General features: G+C 35.7%; 1 protein-coding gene across 10 annotated transcripts in view; it reads right to left on the bottom strand.

Moving 5' to 3' along the window:
- Dgkb (diacylglycerol kinase beta) overlaps positions 1–23,652 on the bottom strand; it is a 648,179-nt gene that overhangs the window by 619,332 nt on the left and 5,195 nt on the right. The window contains exon 2 of one of the 10 annotated variants that reach the window (XM_074065059.1): positions 23,181–23,315. The exons of the other annotated variants lie outside the window; for them this stretch is intronic. The gene's annotated coding sequence lies outside the window, so the exon portion shown is untranslated. The remainder of the gene's footprint in view (positions 1–23,180; positions 23,316–23,652) is intronic. 10 annotated transcript variants of the gene reach the window in all.

Raw genomic sequence — 23,652 nt, forward strand, 5'->3', positions numbered from 1 at the left:
TCATCATGCGTTATGCTTTTATGCTATGTTCCAGTTATCTGCTGCACTAACTAGGAGACATATTTTGCACATCTTTATAAAACAAGAGTTTATTGCAAAAATGTTATATATTCAGTGGAAATATTTGTATTCATTTAAATTAAACCATATATTAAAATCTGATCTATATTTCAAGTAACGTTTCTTATGTATTGTAGGCTATTTAATCAACATTTGTAACATTCACAAAATTTTGTTTCAAAAAGGGAAAAATATTCAATGTCTGTGATTTCTATGTCTCTTGCATTTTATGTGCTAAGAACTGTGCAGAGTGTGGGAAGATAATCATGAATATAGTTATATATTTTTAGACTTATCCAAAGCTCTTTCCTCATGTAATACTGTTGGGATGCTAGGGAAGTTTCATAACTAATACCACATTGTTATTTTTTCCAGTCTCCAAGGATTCATGCATGTGGTTTACTCCCTAAAATATTATTGATGAAGTTTGACCAATTTGTGGTCTCATTCCTACTCAAATATTCTTTTGAAATATTCTGTGCTGGGCAACTACTCTGGCATTGCGTTCTGTCACACCTGTATACAGTTTATGCTGGGTCGTCTATGTCAGTGGTTTATAATTTGTGTATAAATCCTTTCATTTTGCCATGTTCTCAGAAAATCAAATTTGTCACAAATGCTTAATAAATGATTATTTACCAAGTTAACTTCAAGGTTTTAATTTTCCTGGAAGATAATTAAATAATTCTCTACACTACAGAGTTGTGAAAATGGTAGTCTTGTGAAGTTTTTGAAAGTATGTTATAAGAGAAACTCATGCATGGGAAATTAAATCAAATGCCTGGCTTTCAGAGGCTGAATATCATTTCATTTTATTTTACCTTTGTATCTCTAATGTCTATTTTTTGTGGATATGTGTCCAAAAAGCAGTCATATTTGTATTAAAAATTCATATAGGAGGACAAAAGTATATGTTTTTATTCAAACTCTCTTACAGTAACTTTGGCATTACCCAATAACAAAAAACCTAATATTTTATCAATAAAATGATACACAAAAATTGTCAGCAAAATTTTGTTATGTCCATAAACCAATTTGACAAGAAAAAGATAATAATTTATATATTAATAGTTTCTACTTCCACTTTTTTCTTTATTTTATCTGCTTTCACAAATGCTAGTGTACAGTAAATCTTATTAATTGCTTTTTTATCATTCTCTTTTTGTAATTTCTCTAATGTGTCTGAAACTTTAAAAGACTGTCAGCAACCAAACTATACATTTTATTGCATAATTCCCAAGGTCGTAGAGTCCTTATAAACTACACTTTTATTGAGTATAAAAAATTCAAAGAGCTAGATAAGTATTATTTATTATCATGTGACCTATTAAAAACATCTTACAAACTAATTTTGCTCTTGTTTATTGAATTCATTATGAGTCTTGCATATGTTTTAATGGGCTATATGTCACAAGATTTACTGAGCCATTCAACTTTGTATCAGAAGTCATTCACCAAGACCAACATAAATGCTGCAGTTCTTTTTTTTTTTTTAATTTTATTATTCATATGTGCATACAAGGCTTGGGTCATTTCTCCCCTCTGCCCCCACCCCCTCCCTTACCACCCACTCCACCCCCTCCCTCTCCCCCCCACCCCCTCAATACCCAGCAGAAACTATTTTGCCCTTATTTCTAATTTTGTTGTAGAGAGTATAAGCAATAATAGGAAGGAACAAGGGTTTTTGCTGGTTGAGATAAGGATAGCTATACAGGGCATTGACTCACATTGATTTCCTGTGCGTGGGTGTTACCTTCTAGGTTAATTCTTTTTGATCTAACCTTTTCTCTAGTTCCTGGTCCCCTTTTCCTATTGGAAAACCATTATGTTTTAGGGCTCAAAGTCCCATGTATTTATTAAATATATACTTATGGTCTCATGTTACAAAACAGAACAAAATGTCGCACAGATTCTTGATATATGTGTTTCAATAGAGAAGTAATATGTATCAAAAAGATAGTTCAAAACTCTTGGTAATGTAGTTCTTCCCATATAATGACAAATAAAAGTGTTCTAAATATATATATTTTAAATTTACATGAGTTACAGGATATCCTGTTTAGATATCAGATATGTCTGTTAGCTAGTCAAGTATATCTGATGAAACAATTCAATATGTTAAACCTATATAAATAAATGTGCTCAAGCATATATTACTTGAAAGAGATAATTTCTATCACTTCAGATAGGAGTTTGTTCTCTAAACATAAAACAGTTAGTTCTTTCAAGTTATTTTGATATTTCATACTTTCTCTTGTCAGAATATCTTAAATTAATTCTTGCTCTCTATGTAAATATTTATGTGAGTTAAAGGTTCTAACCTTAAGTGGCTAATTTTTTTTCAATATCTGAAAAACCTAAGCTATAAAACCCAAAGAATTTTCCTATGATTCTGTATAAACAAACTAGTAAAATCCCTTTCTTTTTATTAAACAAACATGTCTGTATTAATGACCTGTATAGCTAGAAAGAAAAGTCAAATAAGATATTCATTCTTCTCCAAGATAAATTAATTCTAAGTTGAAATAATTCCATGACAGAAGATGTGTGTGATAAGTTGAAATTCTTTCTACGTGAGATAATCCAGAAGCTGCTCAAAGTAACTTGAGTGTCATTTGTATGTCTGATCCTTATTTTCTCTTGTAAGAGGGCTCTAGTTTTACGAAATTACATTTAATGAATACTTATCTAGTTCATCATGCAAAGCATGCTCAAAATCTTCTTATTTCCTAGCAATTTTCAGTTTCACAAGATGTCAGTCTGTTTGTATATTAAAAATTATGTTCCTCAGAATTTTTGTGAGAATTCATAAATGGGGTACTTAATTTCTAATGGAGAATCAATGTAATTTTAGGGAAGTGAAACTTAATCTCGAACATCCAGAATATGGGAAAGGTACTTCCAGGCAGAAGGATTGAGTTGTGAGTTTGCAAGTCCTAACATAAGGAAGAGCTGAATTTTTTCCAGAATAACCTAAAATCTTTATATAGTTTGTAGATGCTGGTAGGAAGTACTAGTTACTCAAGGTCACATTGGAAGAGTAAGCAGAGCTTAATCCACAGGACGGTGGCAAATGTTTGTATTGCATCCTAGTGCTGCAAGGAGCCCCTTAAAAGACATTGAGCATGGGAATAGAAACACAATGTGTGATAATTTAAAATTCTATGTGTAATTTTGAAATGAGCACTCTTCATAAAAAAATACATAATTATCAAAATTTACAATGTCTCTAGGAGCCTCATAACAAGCTCATAACCTTTACTTTAATCACCATTAAAGTTCCATGTATAAATTTATATTTGTTTATACAACCACTTCATACATAGGGAATAATGCTTTGCTATTACAACCATATCCCTGCTGATGTTTACTTGATCTTGTTTCTAGCTTTATGTTATAACAAACAATGCTGCAATAAATATTCCTTGTCATACTTTTTATTGTATCAGCTTTATTTTATTGAATACATAAATAACAATGGGGATGTTAGGCCAAAGGGTACAGAAAATTTGAATTTTAATAAGTTATATCAAAATGCTTTCTAAACATTCCACAAAGTTGATGACAGGTCATAAGGCAAACATTTCTTTACACACTTGCCAACATTAAATGCTATCAAGTGTTTTAAAGTTTGGATGTTACTGCTATTGTTGGTATTCAGATCATCACTTTGTTTCTATGCCATCTATTGAGATTAAGCATATTTGTACATTGATGGTCATCTGAATTGCTTCTGTAAATTGATTGTTTTTTTCATTGAATTAATTCAATGTCTATGTCTTCTTTTTTGAATTATTTCTTAAAACTTCCTTGAACACTATAGAAGTGAATTCTTTGCCTATTATATGAAAACAACTATTTTCTCCCATAAAAATCACTTACTTCTGATTTTTATTAAGATAACTTTTCCATAAAGGTGTTTAAATTTTCTGTGTAATTGTCAAAAGAACATTCTTCCAGTGTTCTAAAAAATAAATTGGGAGTTAAGAAGCACTGAACAATTAAATCATAAACACCAATATTTGAAAACAGATCAATGGGTCACTAGATGTCATCTCAGGGTAGAACTGGCTGTTGGGTACACACATTCTCCTGGAGATTTTAGCATTTGCTGTGTTTGTATACTTTTGTTCTACTTCCTATTGACTATCGATCTGGATATAATCAACCTTCTAAGAATAATGGTTAACTTGTAGAAAACTGAACATAACACCAGTAATTTCATTTATTTGTTGCTTGTTTGTTTGTTTATTTATTTGGTGATACTGGGGTTTTAACTAAGGACTTCACACTTGCTAGGCAGGCACTCTACTACTTGAGCCACACCCCCAGCCCTTTTGGGTGTGGTTGTTTTGGAGCTAGGGTCTTACTTTCTGCCCAGGCCCATAGCTGGGATGACAGGAGCACACCACCATGCCCAGATTTTTTTCTATTAAATAGGGTCTCACTAACTTTTTGGCCCGGGCTGGCCTAAGCCCACAATCCTCTGTATCTCAACCTCTTTGAAGTAGCTAGGATTAGAGGAGTGAGCCACAGACACCCAGCTAAAATGCCAGTGACTTAAAATGATATACTTTCAAAAGATATGCAAATAAGTTCTATACTATAACCCAAAGGTGAGTATTTATTGCCTTGTATAATATTCACCACTTTCGTATCTTTTGGCAAATCCCTTTTTGCTTTCTTTAACTGACCAACTATATAAATCTCATATGTCCTAATTCTCTTTTGATTTATCACTGTCATCTTAGTTCCTTCACTGAGTTGAATAAAATCTTGGAAATAAGTTCATTTTGTATTTCATGGAAGTATATTTTCTTTTAAATCTACTTTAATAAATGTGTCCTAGGCAGGAGATTTTGGTGATCTCAAATGGAATGATTAAAAGGAAGAGAAGTATATTTTGAAGATAAAAAGTCAAAAACTGAATATGGACATATTTGAGAGTCTGGAGAAGAATCAAGGATTAGAGAAAAAGAGGGAGAAGAAGAATATGTAACTGATGGTGGTATTCCAGGAAAGGGTGATGTTCAACAGCCAGAGTACATGCCAAAGGCTTGGATGACCAAAATTTTGAGTGTTGGTAGGGTGGCTATACATTAATAAGCAGGATTGAATTTAACACTTAAATTCCCCTGTTGTGTTTCTATATGATATATGGACAATTGATCTCTGAGAGTTGGCTAAAAAAATAATGTCTAAAGTTTTAAGAACAATAAAATGAAATGAGAGCTGGGGTGTAACTCAGTAGTAGGCACTCATCTGGCATGCATGAGATTCTCAGTTTGATCCCAAGCATCGTCCCTAAATCGATGCCTTTTTTATAGTATAAAAGCATGTTTTTCAGAAAAAAATGCACTAAGACTGCTAGAGTGAGCATTTTGTTATAATCATGAAGATTAGCTAGATAGATGGAAATCGATAGATGTAGATAGATAGATGTTTTTCTAATATTTATTTTATCTTCCTCTTTTCTTTGTCTAACTTCTTGTTTTTCCAAGGAAAACAAATCAGTACTTTCTATAATTTAACTCTGCTTTTATTTTCTGCATATGACACATTAAAACATTAAGCCCCATTTAACTATCAACTTTTCCTCAGTACTAAACTACTATAAGAAAACACAAAGTTCATCTTTGAATGACCATGGACTTTAGTCTGTTCCTTATGCCTAGGCAGAGCATAAATACAAAGCCATGTCAGGTTAACCTTCTCTCCTACCTTAGAAAGTTTTCACACAGCTTCTTAAAATATCTGTCTTAATCCTGCTCTGCTTCCCAAATGGAGCTAAATATGTCCACTGATAGTCTGACTTTCTCTGAGGCAGCACTCAATTTATCACTGTGCTCCTAGAGCACATTTTCCAAATCCTGACAAAAACATCCCAGAAGCTTTTCAGAGGGGAAAATAAACCCTCATCCAGGCTCTGTAAATTGCCACCAAGTATAGCCATGAATAAAAAGAGGATCAATCCTGATTCATGCTTCCATGACCACTGCCCAGCAGAGCTTAGACCAGAGGAAATTAGACAGAAGACAAAAAATATTAAACATTTTCTTTTTTTTTTAAAAGAAACCAATTACTGAAGATATCTGAGTAGAACATTTTGAAGATGTACTCCACCAGCTCTTCGAAAACTAATTTCTCCAAGTGATTTAAAACTTAAGGAAAAAACAAAACAAAACTATGGTCTTGGAGCACAAAAGCAAGGGCATTTTTGCCAGAAGGCCTTAGTTAAAATGTGCATGTCCTTAAAATTCCTAAGAGCACAGGAAATGCATTAGCCATGGTTGGTTTAGAAGACCTACCTGAATGTTCCTGTGCTTGAATAGGAAGGAAAAGAGAGATATCTACAGTGCACAAAGTAATCACCCACATTCATTGCTATCATCCATTCACAAATATTAGAATTCTATGAACATTATACAAACAAATCCATTCTGTTCATGAACCACTGCATACAACAGATATAATAAAGCTGCATACATACATGGAACTGACTGTATATACCTCAAAATACATAAAACTGGTATAACAGAACCTTGATTTAAAAATGGAAGACAGGATGGGAGAGAAAGGGATGCTTGCTGGAGAGAGTGACAATGGGGCTGTTACTAGAAAAGACAAATAATTTAAACAGAAAGAAATTGTGTTATGAGAAAGGGCTCTCAAGAGAGAAAAGGGAAAACATTCCAAGCAGAAGAATTCAAGGAGTCTAAAATGGCAGACAGAGGGACTGTGTATATGGATTGGCATAGTGGGAGACTAACAGAATACTAACAGACACTGCATGCAGTAATGCTAACTTTGAACCATGGACTATGCAAAGAGAATTAATTGGATTTAGTGCATAATGAGATGGAGAACATCATCTTAAGAAAAGTTAGCCAGACTTAGAAAACCAAAGACTGCATATTTTCTCTCATATGTGGAATTTAGAACCAACACAAATATAAACAATATTATGAAAGACAGGTTATGCTAAGGGGTGGTCACATAGGAGAGAGGCAGGGTAAAATAAGGAAGGTAAGAAGGTGAACATAGAACTTTTAAACCTGTTGAAATTACCATAAGAAGGAGACAAATGTAGAAAGGAGAAAAATAGAGGGGATGAAGTAATTTGGGTTATAATACATACATACATGGAAATGTCACAATGAAACACCCTGACTAGATATCTTAAACAAGCAAAAATATCATTTTTTTATAAAAACAGAGAACAGGTAGGCAAAACAGGTCCTGTCTGGTCAATGGGTGTCAGTGGGAGGGGGGAGGATACAAGGAAAGGAGGTTGAGGGGTGAATACGGTAGAAGTATTCTGTACACATGTATGAAAATGGAAAAATGAGACCTGTTGAAGCTATTCAAGGAATGGGAGGGGGGATAAAGGAGAATGATGAAGGGGGTGAATTAAAGTATGATATTTTATAAGAAATTTTGTAAATGTTCACAATGTAACCCCAGTAAAACAATAATAAAAATTAAGTATAATAAATAAAATAAATAAAACAGTCATGTGAATAAGTAGCTATTCTTAATCACATTGAAAAGTCACAATTGTGATTAAATAACTCAACCAAAAAAAAAACACACAGATAGTAGGTTTTAAAGTGAGAATTTAAACTAGGTAGTTTTTAATCATTGTGCTGTCAACTGTGACAAGCTAAGAGGAATCTTTTTTTTTAATTTGGCCTGAATGACAGACCAAGGTAAATATACAGCTTATCTAAAAGGAGAAAGGAAATATTTTGAGAAAGGCTGTGAGAAAATCAGAAAATACTTTAGGAAAACTCACAGTGACAATAAAAAAAGAAAGAATCAAGGAAGGAATGGATTAAAAAATGCAGGACCAAAACTGAAGATAGAGCAGGTTAAGAGTACACTTGAGTGAAATATAAGAATTTTAAACTGCATGGGAAATGAAAAGGAAGGGTTCAATGTGAGAGACAACAGAAAGAGAAAAAAATCAAGTAACGGAATTTCAGCCAGTTAACATGGAAGCTGGGAAGATCTGGGAAGAGGGAATATTCCAAGACAGTCTCTGCGTTTGAGAATAGAGGTTGGTGGGATGCAGGTAAGCTCAGTCCTGATACAATTCTTAAGGGTCAGTAGAATCTATCTATCTACCATCTATCTATCATCTATCTATCATCTATCATGTATCTATCTATCATCTATCTATCATCTATCATGTATCTATCATTTATCTATCTATCTATCTATCTATGTATCATCTATTGTCTATCTATTCTACAGAGAGAAAATTCTAGTAGCCACATCAGAATGGCTCCCAAGTCTCTCAAATTCTTCATGTTTAACTTGAATTTGTTAGCCTCTCATAAATAACAACAAACAAAAGGAATCTTGCTCTAAATCTCTCTCAATTGTTACAAGGCATGGGCTCTCCTCTTGTAAACACCAGAAGTCCAAAATCTCAAGGTCATTGTTATTTTCTCTATCTCATTTCCTCATATACTCACATTCAGACTGACACAAGTCCTGTCAAATTGCACTTCATAAACTGTGCTGTAATTTTTCTTTCTCACCATTTACACCATTAATACTAAAATTCAAGCAAAATTATCACTCACCATTATTACTATAATGGCTTGCTGACTGGCTATCACTTCCCATCCAGCTGACCTACAATTTATCCTGTGCACTGCAGCTAATGTAATCTCATCAAACCCACATTTTGTTCACATTTCCACATGCCTCTTAAATCCTCAGTTATTGCCAGTGTCTCAGGTTAAAGACAAAACAGCCTTACACCATCTGACTTCTGTTCATTCTCATATCATGCCCACTCCATCCAGAGTTGTATTTTTTTCAGCTCTGGAGTTTGCCTTGCACTAAAGTCTTTTCATATGCTTCTCTACCTTCACTCTCTTCTGTGTAGTTAATACTGACACAGCCTCAGAACTGAGTTTATAATCACTTCTTCAAAAATCCTTTTAAACCCTCTGGATTAGATCAAATGTATTTCTATATTTAAAACATTTCATTTTCACTGAATTCTAGGAACTTTTTAATTTCTTCAGTCACCCACAGGTTTCCAGCAGTGTGTTATTCAGTGTCCATGTGTTTGAATATTTTCTGTGATTTCTTTTGTTGTTGAGGTCTAGTTTTATTCCATTGTGATCTGATATCATGCATGGCATTATTTTGATTTTCTTGAATTTGTTGAGACTTTCTTTGTGTCCTAAAATAGGATCTATTTTGGAGAAAGTTCCATGAGCAGCAGAAAATAATGTGTATTGCCTGGTTGTCTGGCAAAATACTCTGTAGATATCAACCTTGTCTATCTGGTCTAACATACAGAGTAGCTCTGAAGTTTCTTTGTTGATCTTTTGCCTGAATGACCTATCTATTGGTGAAAGTGGAGTATTCAGGTTTCCCACTATTACTGTGTTAGGGTCTATCTGTGTTCTTAGGGCCATTCGATTGTTTTTTTAATGTAGTTGGGTGCCCCTGAGTTTGGAGCATATATGTTAAGGATTGATATTTCCTTTTCATGAATTGTTCCTTTAATTAATGTGAAGCAACCTTCATTGTCTCTTCTGATTGATTTTAGTCTGAAGTCTACCTTGTCAGATATGGGTATAGCTACTCCAGCCTGAATATGGGGTCCATTTGCTTGGAAAACTTTTTTTCACTCTTTGACTCTAAGCCATTGTTTCAATGAGATGAGTTTCTTGTAAGCAACATATGGTTGGGCCTTGTTTTTTTTTTTTTTTTTTTTTTTTTAACACAGTTTCTATGTCTTTTGATTGGGTCATTGAGTTCATTTACTTCAGTGTTAATATTGAGAGATTCCGTGTTATTTCTAGTCATTTTTATTACCCTGTTGTTTAGTTTTACCTATTCCTGTTTACTAGTCTGCTCACTCAAAAGGGTTTATTCTTTGTTGAGTCTTCCTGTCTTGCTCTTGTTTCTTCTTCTATATGTAAAAGTCCTTTAAATATCTTCTATAGTGCTTGCTTGGTGGTTGCAAATCCCTTTAGTTTTTCCTTGTTGTAGAAGGTCTTAATTTCTCCTTCAATTAGAAAGAATGGTTTTGCTGGATAGACTTGTCTAGGTCAACAATAGCTTTCTTTCAGGGCCTGAATTATGTCTTTCCATGACCTTGTGTTTTGAGTCTGAGTTGAGAAACTGTTATTTTAATGGATTTGCCTTTATGTGGTACTTCTCTTTTCTCCTTTGCAGCTTTAGAATTCTTTCTTTGTTCTGTGTGCCGAGTGTTTTGATTATGATGTGTTTGGGGGTATTTCTTTTTTGGTCCTGATGATTTGGTGTTGTGTAATCTTTCTGCACATTGGCAGATTGCCACTCAGTGGATGGGCTTGGATTCCAGCTCTTAGACAAGAGAGGTGGGACTCCCTGCAAGGAGCACAGTGTGAAGTGCTGGGCTGCTGTGCATCTTGGGGAAGCAGGGCTTCTGGTGCCACCTGCAGAGTAGTAAGTTACAGCTTACCTCCCCTTAGTGAGGAATCTGGCATTCTTGCTCTTTCACAGGGAAGTAGAGTCTCTCATCAAGGACAGTGGGGAGGAGAGCTGGACCTCTGTGCACCTTGGAAGGCCAGCTTCCTGTCAGCTGCAGAGTAATAGGTTGCCACTCAGTGGGGGAGCTGGGGTTCTAGCTCTTAGACAGGGGAGACTGGATTCTCCTGTAGACCAGTGCAGTGGGAAGTGTTTTACCTCTGTACACTTTGGAGAAGCAGGCCGTTTGGTGCTGTCCACAGAATAGCAGGTTACAACTTTCCTCCTCTCAGTGGGGAAGCTGGCTTTCTTGCTCTTTGAATCTGGTGTTTGTGCTCTTTAACAGAGAAGCAGGGGCTCTCATGTGGTCAGGCACAGTGGGAAGCACTTGGCCTTTCTGTGCCTTAGGGAAGCAGGTCCCTTGGCACCTGCAGAATGGCAGATTACCTCTGAGTGGAGGACTTGGGTTTCCACTCTTGGATAGGGGAGTGGGGGCTATCCCATGGGAGGGCTTGGTGGTTAGCACTGGGCTTCCATGCTCTGTGGGAAGGAAAGCCTCCTGGTGCCAGCAGAATAGCAAAGCCTGGGGTTCACTTGCATGTGTGGCAGTGGGCTCCTAGCACTGAGTAGCAAGTTGAGGGTGCCTGTGGGGCAGCAAAGCCAGCAGGCTTGAATCATCTGGTGCAGATGCCCTTGGGTCTGCTTGCTGGCACAGGAGCCACAGCAGATGATGGAGGAGCCAAGCCTTCAAGCAGCGGGAGTTCTGGAGCCTGATTGCCATCATGGGCTTCCAGGAGCACTGTACAGTAATGCTGCTGTAGGCACAGGGGAACCAAGCCTGTAGGCAGTAGAAGCCCTAGGGCCCACTTGCTAGAGCATAGGCTCCAGGAGCCATGGCACCTGGTGCAGGCATGGAGGAACCAAGTCTTTGGCCAGCAGGAGTTCTGGGGCTTGCTTTCCAAGCATGGGCTCCAGGAAGGCAGTACAGTAGCACTGCAGGCACCAAGGAGCCAAGCCTGTGGGCAGCAGAGTTCTGGATCCTGATTGCTGGCACAGTCTTCAGTGGTGCTGCTGCTGGCTCTGGAGAACCAAGGCAATTGGCTTGCACCTTCTATTACCCATGGAGCAGTGGGAGCTATGGGTCCTGCTTATACAGAGGTGCCAGTTTCCCTGGTGTTTCAGGACAAAGGTATTAGGTCGTGTAGTAGAGGGGAATAAGGAACTCTGAGTTCCTGTGTGTGCTGGAAAGCAGCACTTACTGCCAAAAGCTGAGTATTGGAGCCTGGAGCCTGGAGCCATACGGAGACTTCAGGGGTGGGGGACCAACAGTGTTAAGCTGTGAGTTGTCCTTATCGTTCTTCTCGTGCTAGTTGCTTCTCTATTTGTGGATTTGGAGAGGGCTATGATTTTTGCTGATTATGGGACCCCGTGGGTAACTTTTGGGGTCTCCTGATCTTCCTTTTTCAGGGTAGTTAGTCACCTTTGGGCTGTAGACATGTCAGGTGTGACTTCCAATATATTTGTGAGGTTATTAGGTTTTAGTTTGGCTTTTGCTACACTTTAATGACAGTAATTCACATTTTATTTGCTTCAAGGCTTTGGTTCACCACTCCACTGCAACTACCCCTTTCCAGGTTAGCAAAGAGCATGCTTGGTCCATTCTGTGGCCTATCCATGGTCATGTGGCTGGTGCCCTTGGTAACCACTGACATGCTTCAGCAGCCTTTCTTCCAACACCAGGCTGCTTGGCTTCCAGAGAAGCACATTCTCTTACCTTTCTCCTACTCTTCTTCTCATGTACCTCTGCAGATTTCACTACCTCTTCTCTATAGTAAGAAGATTGTTTAGCCTCAGGCTTATGTTGGATGTCTTCTCCATTTACACTCAATCCCTGAATAATCACTCCAGCTTTCAGGTCAACACACAACTCTATTTTTATTTTCAACAACTCTCCTTAATTTTGTCCTCATCTATCCAACTGCTTACTTAACATCACCACTTGAATATTTAAGAAGCATTTCAAATGTAAGCTGTTTGTAGAATAGGACATACTTTAAAAATAAATCTAAAATAGCACATTATTTAAAATAGTACCCACTCTCCATCACTCTCTTTCCTTTTGCCCTCACTTGTTTCTTTATTTTGCATAAAAATTATATTACATATTTAATCTTTACTTTTCATCTCCTCCAAGAAAATATAAGTTCTTGAATATACTGTTTTAACAACATATTACCAATGCCTAACATAAAACCTGGCATTAAGTAGATCCTCAAAAGATCTTTGTTAAATTAGATAATAGATGATTGATTAATATCAATTACTCATTAAACTGAAATTTCACTGGGGGCATAAACTCTTTATGTGTGTGTTTGGCATTGTTTTCTAACTGCCTGTCAAGTAGTTGTTGCTAAATACTTTTTGATGGCTTAAACAAATAAAATATTATTAGGGTACTGCAGTCACACCAATGACAAAGGAGAATAAAGTTGTAACAAAGAGGAAGTTATCAAAAAATGGCAGGGTGAGAATGACAACAATTGATTATAGGTAAATGTATTTCATAATTAGGAAATATATAATATATTTTAAAATCAGATTAAGTATTATTAATACATGTTAAGATCAAATTTGAAATTGCATATTGAAATTATAACTGTCTAAAGAATTAGTAGTAAAGATCAGCATAATATAGTAAATATTATTTCTAAACAGAGTTCCTTTAATTCCATATAGCAGCATACATATACCAGCCAAGGCAAAGGTAGCTTGAGACCCTGACTCAAAAACAAAATAAAAACGAAAGTGCTAGGGACAGAGCTCAAGTGGTAGTATGATTTCCTGGCATTCACAAGTCCCTGGATTCAATCCCCAGTACCATCCCTATTCCCAGTTTGTTGCTTTAAATCTTAAAAGAAATAGGCTAGGTGCCATGGCTTCCACCTGTAATTCTAACTACTTGGAAAGTGGAGATCAAGATGTTGATGATTCGAGCAAGCCCAGGCAAAAAAGTTAGGGAGATCCCATCTCAGCTGGGAACAGTGGTGCATTCCATCATCTCAGCCACATAGGAAGAATTAATGGAAGAACTGGAGTTCAAATTGGCTCAGACATAAACACCAGGCCCTATCTAAAAATAACCAAAGCAAAAAGGGCTGGGCATGGCTCAAATGTTAAAGCACCTACTTGGCAAGCTTGAAGTCCTGAGTTCAAACCAGAGTACCACCCAAGGAAAAAATCTTAAAGGATTGGCCATTTTCATTTTCATCTTTGTGAGAATAGTCACAGGTATGAAAACTGGAAGAATGGGCCATTGCTTTCTTCACGAGTTATAGTCAAAATATAAATGGTAATATTTTTTATTTGTTAGAGTAAGAGAAATAAGAAAATAAAAAATCATTGGTAGGCCTGAAGGTGAAATGAGACTGTAATATAATTAAAAGACTGAGTAACATAAAGAGAATGCTCAATTCTTTAGTTTTTCTCCTTCATCTTCATATTTTATGTAATGATTCATATGTCTGAAAATGGACAGCAAAATAACACTGTGAAAGTAAGCTTCAAGGTTGTCTCCATGTAGGTTCAAACAACCCTCTTATTTAAAGATGAAATTGGGAAGTACAAGTTTAAAAGGGCCTAGCAGAATTTTTTTAAGCATGAAGATTTAATAGCTTGCACCTTGGTGAGTATGACACAGACAAAGAGAAACAGCATAAGCCAGGCACAGTGGCTCATGCCTATAATCCCTTATACTAGGAAATCAAAGATAGGGAGGATTATGGTTTGAGGTCAGCCTGGGCAAAAAGTTAGTGAGACCCCCATCTCAATCAATGAGCCAGGCATGGTGGTATTTGCCTGTGGTCCCAGCTATGTGGAAGAACAAAGGTAGGAGAATTGTGGTCTGAAGAGGGTCCTTGGCAAGTATGTGAGAACCTCCTTTAAAAATAATTAATGCAAAAAAGGTGTTGGGGATGTGGCTCAAGTGGTAGAGCACCTCTTCAGCAAAGTCCAAGGCCCTGAGTTCAATCCCTAGTACTGTCAAAAAAACATCAGGAACACCATGGAATTGCAGCAGACAGGAAATGTTTCACATAAAAGAGCAATGAATCTATGAGCCAGTCCACTAAAGACATTTCTATCATCCACTCTAAAAACTAGTTAGAACATAAAAACTGGTTCAGATTCTAGCACTGGCAGGAATGAAGACCATGACTCAGTTATGTTTGGCATTCACTTTGATTCACTCTCATACTAGCAAATAATCCTTGCAAAGAATAAAAATAAAGACTTAATCCTTGTAAAGATTAAGAACACAAGTGAGTAGATCCTCCCTGAGGCTTTGTCTTATTCCACACAAGGGCATTTCCAAAATTCCCTACTACCAGCATCCCAGGCAGAGGGAGGAACCCTCCTGGCCGGCAAGTTCAGAATGTGGGAATTTGATCTTTTACAACCATTTGGATGGGAAGCCATGACAGCACTGAGAGACCAGCCCCTTTCATTCTGTGGCTCTAAAGAATAAAATTTGTGTATTTCATTTTTGGTGTTTCATCAGACCATCCAAACTTCTAGAACAGTAGGGCCGGCTATGACCTATCACAGACTCCACGTGGAAAGAGGCAGGTGGCGAAGCTCATCTCACACATCAGAACATGACTTAGCAAAGTGGAGTCACTGATCACCTAGCAGAGACCAAACATTCCCTGGGTAGTCTCAGGCTAACAATAAAGTTCACTCATTTTAAAAGAGAAGAGTAAGCCCTCAGAGGGATCGATAAATAGAGTACACTTGATCTCCTTCATAACTAAAATAGAAAGGGAACAGTGCTAATCTTATAACAAGGGAAAAAAATCCCACTTTTGGAAAAACACATAAGGCACAGGGAATTTTGACTCAATCAAGGTAGATGTAATATTCAACTTAGATCTATCCAGGAATTCATTTACCCAAACTCAAAATTAGTTTTTCTTTCTTTTTTTTTTTTCCTGTATGGCCTGGGGTAAATATACAGAAATATATTAATCACTTTCATTAATGTCTACAACCAAAAAGGGAGAAAAAAGACACAAGTTTAAAAGTCCCTAAATGCCTTAGTTTATCAGAATTCACCTATCATAACAACTAATGGAATTTCCCAGTCTGAGAGTCTTTTCATTCTATAGCTTTCATTTCCTTGTAAAATTACATTAAAAAAAAAGAAAAAGCCCTTAGAGGTAAAATTAATGAGGACACAAACTATATTGTTAGGCAAATTGAGTAAGTATAACTTCTTTTTTTTTTTTTTTTAGGTCACAGCTAACCATATTTGTATTGCTTAAGTAAAATCACATAGAAAAGATATATTATAAATTCAATAGAAAAGATATATTATAAATTCAAAAGCCATTTCAGGGACAATCTCATTCTATGATTTTGACAGCTAGAGATAAATGAAAGCTTATGCTTGCAAAATAGAGTCGTATACGGCTATGGATGAATCTGGTTGAAGATAAGGTTTGATATAAATTATGTTTTCCTTCTAAAAATGCCTTCATTTGTCTCGTTAGGTAAATTGTTTCTTTGGAAAGAATAAGAAAGTGATATAGGATTATAAGAAATCAAGGACCTGAACAAGTGGCACTGAAATAAGCCGCTGAGAAGTTGACAGCCTGGGGCACACAGATGAGGCTATATTCTATTCTCTCTTTAGCCTTCTGTTTACTTCCTTCAAATCCTCCCAGTCTCCATGCTTGGTACTGTCAAATCCTGAAAACAACCCTGTCTTTCCTCCTCTTTATATTCAGGTTCACAACTGAATACCAAAATCAATTTATAAAATATTACAAATAAAGCAAATGTCTACATCTAGGTCAAGCTCCAAAATTGTTCATAAAAAGTTTTAATAACCACTCTTGTCAAATTAAGAATAATCTCATTCTTTTAAAACAGAGAATCATGATTAAATATCATCTCCAGAATAAGCAAATGTATTTATTTCTATTAGGCACCAAGTAGGGAAAATACGCTAAGTGACAGGCACTTTTTCAGAAGCAGTACAATTCATACTGAGACTGGACAAAGAGAAGGTCTCATGCATTTCAGGGAGATGGTCATGTACCTCTTTAACAGAATAGACTAAAACATGAAAGTATTATTGAATCTGGGAGATGCTTTATAAGGCAACTCATCATCTCCAAGTAAGAAAGCAACATTATCATAGCTCACTTATTTAATTCAATGTTTTGTGCCAGGTACTGTTCTGAGCATTGGAAAATAATTTTAAAAATGAAACATACAATGGAAGTACAAGGTGAAAAGGTAGCACTGGCAGTAAGGACACTTAAGTAGCTTAATGTCAAAGGAACACAGGATCAAAAGAGAGTAGAGTGCCGATAGACACTGCTGAACACATAAGAGGGGCCATGTTACATAGCATTGTCTGAAAGCAAAAAATACAGAGAAGGTAGGGGTTGGTGGAAAGTGAGGTTAAAGTCTGATAGATAGTAACAATTTTTAAATTAAAATCCAAATTTAATTTAAATGTTTAAGTATCAATATCAAAGTTAAAAATAAATGACACAAAGAGAAAGAGGTTAAAATACACAAGTCTCTCTTTTCTTAAGGAAACGTGAAGTGTGTGTGTAGCAGGGCTTTAGAAGGCTGCTGTGGAGCATAGGAGGGAAAATATATCATGGGCACTTACGAAAATCACCAGGGTCAGACTGAAATGGAAGATCATAAATGTATTATGACACCAGTTTTCATGGTTTTGTGATTTTCAATAACATTCAACACCCCAAGTGAAAAAACAAAGCCAGATTGCTCAGTTAAGAAGGGAAAGGATTCTGCCAGCTGTAAAACGGAAGGAAAAGAGTAAAAGGGAATGAAGATTTGGCAAGATGGTTATTTAAGTTGTGTACTGGATCATGTCTGTATAATAACAAGAAAGAGCAGAGTTACTGGAAGAAAACAAAGTATGTCAAGGTACTGGTAGTTGCTAGAAGGTATAGAGAGCAATATGATTACTATATTATATTTTGTGAGTCCAAAGACAAGAAGTTCCCAGAAATGCCAAGATTCACAATGAAGTCATTGGGCAATGGTTTACCAGAAATGGGGAGGAATGTCAATGCAGGTATGATGGTGAAGGGATTTATGCCAAAGCCTTGCCAACCTATATACTTTAACCAGTTCTAAACTGCCGTTCAGATTTCTAAATCAGAAGAAATAATAAGATGATAGATAACCCTAAGTGTAAAAGTCAAAGCAAAATAAAACAATACAGCCTGGTTCAACTCTACTTGCATGTTGTATTCCACATCACAGCAGCTGAAATAGAGTTACACATTGAGGTAACTTGCTGTCATTGTAAATTCATGACCATCAACTTAAATAGCCTAGATCATGATATATGACTCTGGTAAATAGCTCCTTAAACCTGTCCAAAGCTTCAAGCTTCCTCTACTTTGATCTAACTCTACCAGGAAATTTAAATTCCAGAAATGTTCTAACATTAGCACTTCAAAACCTACTCTGCTTGTTCCTTCCCCTTCTTTCTACTGTCTTTACAAACAGAGGGTGTTCCTCTGGATGAAAGTCAATTTAGATGTCATGTTTTAGATCTTATCAATCCCACATTCTTAGAGATCCACCAATCATTCCTTTTCTTCATATAATTTCAATCACTTTCTCCTCATAGATACTTAAATTTCCTCTAAAAATTCTTATCTCAGAAAAGTAAAAGCTTCTTCTACCTCCGATTCTCTAGAAGCAGCTCTATCTTTCTTTAAACCTTCATAGATGAGCTTTTTGAATGAGTCACTCAGCCTCCCTTTGCTGAACTCCTACTCACTCAACACATTTTCATCTGGGTTTCTCCCCCTACCCCATGACTTCAACAATACATCTTTAGCTAAAATCACCAATGATCTCCCTTTGTTCAAATGCAATTGATATTCTTCAGTCCTCATCTTATTTAATCCCTCAGCAGCATTCAAAAGAGACAAATACTTTGTCATTCTTCTATTTTTCCCTGGCCTGCAGAATGCCAGATAGCTGACAATTACATTTTTACTCTTTGAAAGCTTGTCTATTCTAATCTGCTATAAAAATCTTAGGGTGCATCAAGATTTATCCTTAAATTATCTTTTATTTCACTCTAACACTCTTTTCCCAGAGATTCTGACCTGTGCCAAAGGTTAGGTGTACATCTAGGTAACTAAATTAATATGCCTCATTCCTCATTTCTTGTTTTCATCTCTTTTTCATTATAGCTATCTCTTCATGCAAGATTTATGCTTACATAAATGAAAGGAATACTGGTTTTATAGCAAAATGAAAGAATAATCATATACTTTTTTATAGAATACATAAAATGGATATATTCTTAGAAGTACTTTTATTGTCCTTTTCTGACTGAATTTCTAGTCATTCCTCAAGACAACTCAGGTTCTAAATTTTCTGATTAATTCTTTAGTCTCTTGTTCTTCTATAGCAACATGTGCCCACTTTTTACTGAAGCATTATAGCACATGGAGTTTTAAGTTCTACATCTATGTCGCTTCCTCCAACTCCCAGTTTAGGAGTACCTTAGGGTCAGGGTCAAGGTCAGTCTTTATTCATAATTTCCTTTCCATAATCTACTATTCTGATGTATGGTAGTTGCTCAAATTTTTTAAATGAGTAATTGAATGCTAATAGATCAGTACTTCTTAAACAGCACTCTAGGGTTTTCAAACGTGTATTTATAGATACTCCCAGAAGGACAGATTCTGTGATTAAATGAGTCAGGGCAGTTTGTATTCAATCCTACTCCTAGAGATTCCAACAAATGCTTTGCCTGTAAAGGACTGTACGGAGTCCTTAGAATTAAAAATATATATATTTAACTTTAAAACTTTTAAAAGGAATGATTTCTTTCTATTTTCTTCTTTTAACACACATAGTATCATTCTTCATCTTTTCTTTATCTCAGAAAATAATTTAAATTTTAACTCATTAAGACCACCAAAATAAATGTCAAAGAACTAGAGTGTATGGTACGTTCTCTTTGTCTAAGATGCTCCCTGGCTATAAGGTACAAGTGTTCATTTCTTCAATGTGGGGAAGAAATTTTGATCAATATAGCATTCCTATCATATTGACAAATATATCACCCTTAAAAAAATGTTCTTGCTTTCTTTTCCACAAAATCACTAATACCAAGAATTTAAGGACATTTACCTACCCACAGAGAATAACAATATTAAAGCCCCATTCAAGCCTTTTTTGTTGTTTTTATAAGTGCTTTTATGAAGCTAACATAGTTATTTAAGCACCAAATGTACCACCAAGTAGTCACTCAGGTAGCTTGGATGACAGAAGCATTAACAGAAGCATTAAATTTCCACTTGAAGATCAAAATCTGTACCACTTCACTTTCAGAATGTGTTTCTAGAAGAGTTTGGACAAAACACATTCAAAACTAGAGACCCTAAACAAAATAGCCCTCCTCTGAATGGCTCTAATGCCATGATTTCTTTAATGTGTGACAGAAAAGGAGCCTCTATTTGCCAAATAGAAAGTTCTAACATAAGCTGAGGCAAACAATCTTATGTAACAATACAGCACCCTTCCTGGTAACCAGAACTCTTATTAAGAACAACATGATAGCGAAGTGACTCATCAACTTGTGTGATCTTTCTAGACTCTAGTAATTTGGGACAAGTGTGGGGAAGTTACAGATCCTTAATGTGCAAACTAATATGACAGGAAAGAGAAGTTATTAAGCAACATTAAGTACTTGCATTTTTTAATCTTTAAAGCTGCCCAAAACTGAATAATCCTATAATATAAAGGGAAAGGGAAAAGCAATGTAGGAGTCATGTTTCTGACTAAATGAAAATGTTTTGCTCAATCATTCTAAAATTCTGATTGACCATGAATTCATCTGTATTGGTCTTAAGAATTACTTCAGGAATGAAATTCCCTTGAACTTACTGTCTCCTTTTGTATGTTTTTTATTAATTTTTGTACTGGGGATACATTGTGATATTTACAAAAGTTCTCACAATATATCATAGTTGAATTCACCCCCTCCATCATTCTCCTTTATCTCCTCTCCCCTCATTCCTGTAATAATTTCAACATGTTCCATTTTTAAAATTTTCATTCATAGGTACATAATATTTCTACTACATTCAGACTCCCTTATACTTTCCTTACATCTTCCCCCTCCCATTGGTACCAACCCCAGACATGACCTGTTTTATCTTCCTGTTATCCATTTTTGAGAAAGAAAAAAAGGCATTTTTGTCTGCTTAAGATAGCTGTACAGGGAGTTTCCTTGTGATTTTCCATACCATACAGACAGAGGGTGGGAGTGGTCCTTGTGTGTCTAGAAGTCAGTTTGTTCCTGGGTATTTAGGACCTTCTATTCTCAGCATGGACAATTTGCTCTACAGGAGTGGACTTGCCTAGTAAGTGTGAAGCCCTGAGTTCAAACCCCAATTGCTACCAAACAAACAAATAAATAAATAGATAAATTAAATAAATAGATAAACAAATACTTAATTGCAACTCATCACTAGCAATTTGTTCATTTCATAGCATTATGACAATAGCAATAACAAACAAGGTATTTGTTTCCTGTCTAGGTATGTTTGCTTGGGTGTTTCTTGCTCACTGGAGAGATTGTGACTTTTATTACTATAGAAACCTGTCTGTTGTCCTTCACTGATGCTGGCATGGTGCCTCACAGAGTAGTCAGTCAATGGCTAAAGAATGAATAGGATACAGGTCATGGTGTTAGTGACGCTGTCTCCTAAGGTGAGAGACTTAACATTTCTGTTTACATGAACCTTAAACTTTCCAGAAGTAGCTGAGTATTACAATTTCCAAAATCCACATGGGGAAAAGCATGACAAGTGAGAATTCCACAGCCCTATTTCTTTTCATTAGCCAGCAAAGGGATTCCTTGATGAAAAGCCAAGAAAGAAATACTTCCTTATATTCTCTGTATCAGCAAAACAAGATGCTGAATAAACTACAAACTCATATTTTCTGCTCTAAGTTCTGTTTTCAGGTCAAGGATTCTGTATTGCTTTCCACAGCACTTCTTTTTCTTTCTCCTTTCTGGTTCATAAAACTCAGAGGTTGTTAATCTTGGTAATAACAGGTTCCTTCACTTAAGAGGTCACATTTTTCTCAGTATCCTTAGGTACAAATAGCAGAATAGTAAGTATAGAACAAAGCACAGCATCATTTGCTACACTAAATGGATGATAAATCTGACTATATTTTAAGAATGATAAGAAAATTGAAAGGCCTTTTATGGCTTCAGGTAAGAGAAAGGGAATTAAAATCTCTGAGGGCTAATTGTGTACCAACCACTTACCTGGGTAGTTTAAGTGTGTTATGTTAGTTTAGGTGTATCTATGTTAACAGTGACCTCTTTCTTTGTAACTTAACAAAAAGAAAAAAAACTTTTAAGCAATATAATATAATACTAAAGTAGGACTGTTTTATACTTAGGTTTTGTTTAGAACATTTTCCTTAATACCAATACTTTATCTAAGACAGTATCCCATGTAAATTGAAATTGTGTATCACAAGAAGAAATCTAAAGCACCAAATTTATTTTCTGAAGGTCAACCATGTAGTAAGGATTTGAGTCCAGATAGCTTGAATGCAGAGACCAGTTTTTACCTTCTAAACTATAGTACCTAAGAAGGGAATGATGAAACTCAAATAAGCTTCTTAGCATATTGAAAAGTTTTGATTTTTCTGCACTATTATCCACAACTCCATCTCATCATGAACAATCAAAATTTGTGATTCCTTAAAGGCAAAGAAAATATGCTATAAAACAAGTTCCAGTTGCCTCACTGGGTTATTTTCACCCTATGATTACTATTGGTGAAATTCCAAAGACATTTTACATAGCTGCCACTTTTCTCTTCCCATCTGATTATGATTCTTAATTGATAACTCACCTATGTGGGTTAGAAAAAAATAACTTGGAATGATTTAACCTAAGATGGCACTTTATATACAGTATTATACTTAGAAAGGCATTGGTTATGGCCAGTTATGGTACTTAAATAATTATTAAAAGAAACTTATAAAATCCCTAGAAAGTAGCATTCAAATAATCACATAAACTAAAAATGGTTTGGGAAAGCAGGGTTGGGGATTGATTTTTCCCTCTACCAACTATCACTTCTTTCTTCTCTAGTAGCACTTTTCTGCTTACAGATATGATTGGTTAGCTGTGACTGAATTAAAATCTTTTAAAATGTTTTCCTCAAAGGAAATAAGAGTTGAAGAAATAATTAAAAAGCATGATTTCACAACTTCACACTATTGTCCCAGAAGAGCAGAATGTCTTTGATGGCTCACTTATTCTAATATTTGTTTTTGCTGTCACTCTAATGATACATTAATACCTAGGCTCTAGAAATTAGGTATCAATAAAAAGACTTCCATTTTATGAACTGGAAATAAATATAGCATCTGTCAGAGTCTAAAAATATCATCAAGTGTATACTAAATGTGTAATACAGCCATCTCTAATCCAAAAATCCGAAGTCTGAATTGTCCCAAATCAAAAACCTTTTCAAGTGCACACCTAGCCTCATGTGACACGAAAACACATGCATGTTAATAATAGCATATAAAATTACCTTCTGGTTATTTGTATATGGTATATATGAAGCAATTTTCATGTTTAGATGTGGGTTCCACTCTCAAGATATCTCATTATGAATATACAAATATTCCAATTCTTTGAAAATCCAAAATCTGAAATACTTCCAGCCCTAAACATTTTGGATAAAGGGCATTCAATCAGAAACACAGAAATTAGTACATGTAAACTCATGTAACTTTTTACCCATCATGAATTCTTCTTATTAAAATATACTCTCTGACTCAGATCTTAGATCTTGCATTTGAAAAACAGATTCTCCAGGCCTATTTTTGGGGAGGGAAAAAGGATAAATACTGTGGAAGTGGATCTCCATTTCCCTTCAGGGGACTGAATTCAGTTTAATAAAAGAAATGTTTACTGAGCTCAATACTGTGTTATGCTAAGCGCTAAAGTTCCAAACATAAATACATCTTGATTTGCCTCCTCAGTGTAGAAACCAGACAGTT

Source organism: Castor canadensis, chromosome 2 (genome assembly GCF_047511655.1).
Source record: "Castor canadensis chromosome 2, mCasCan1.hap1v2, whole genome shotgun sequence".
In the NCBI taxonomy this organism is placed as follows: domain Eukaryota; kingdom Metazoa; phylum Chordata; class Mammalia; order Rodentia; family Castoridae; genus Castor; species Castor canadensis.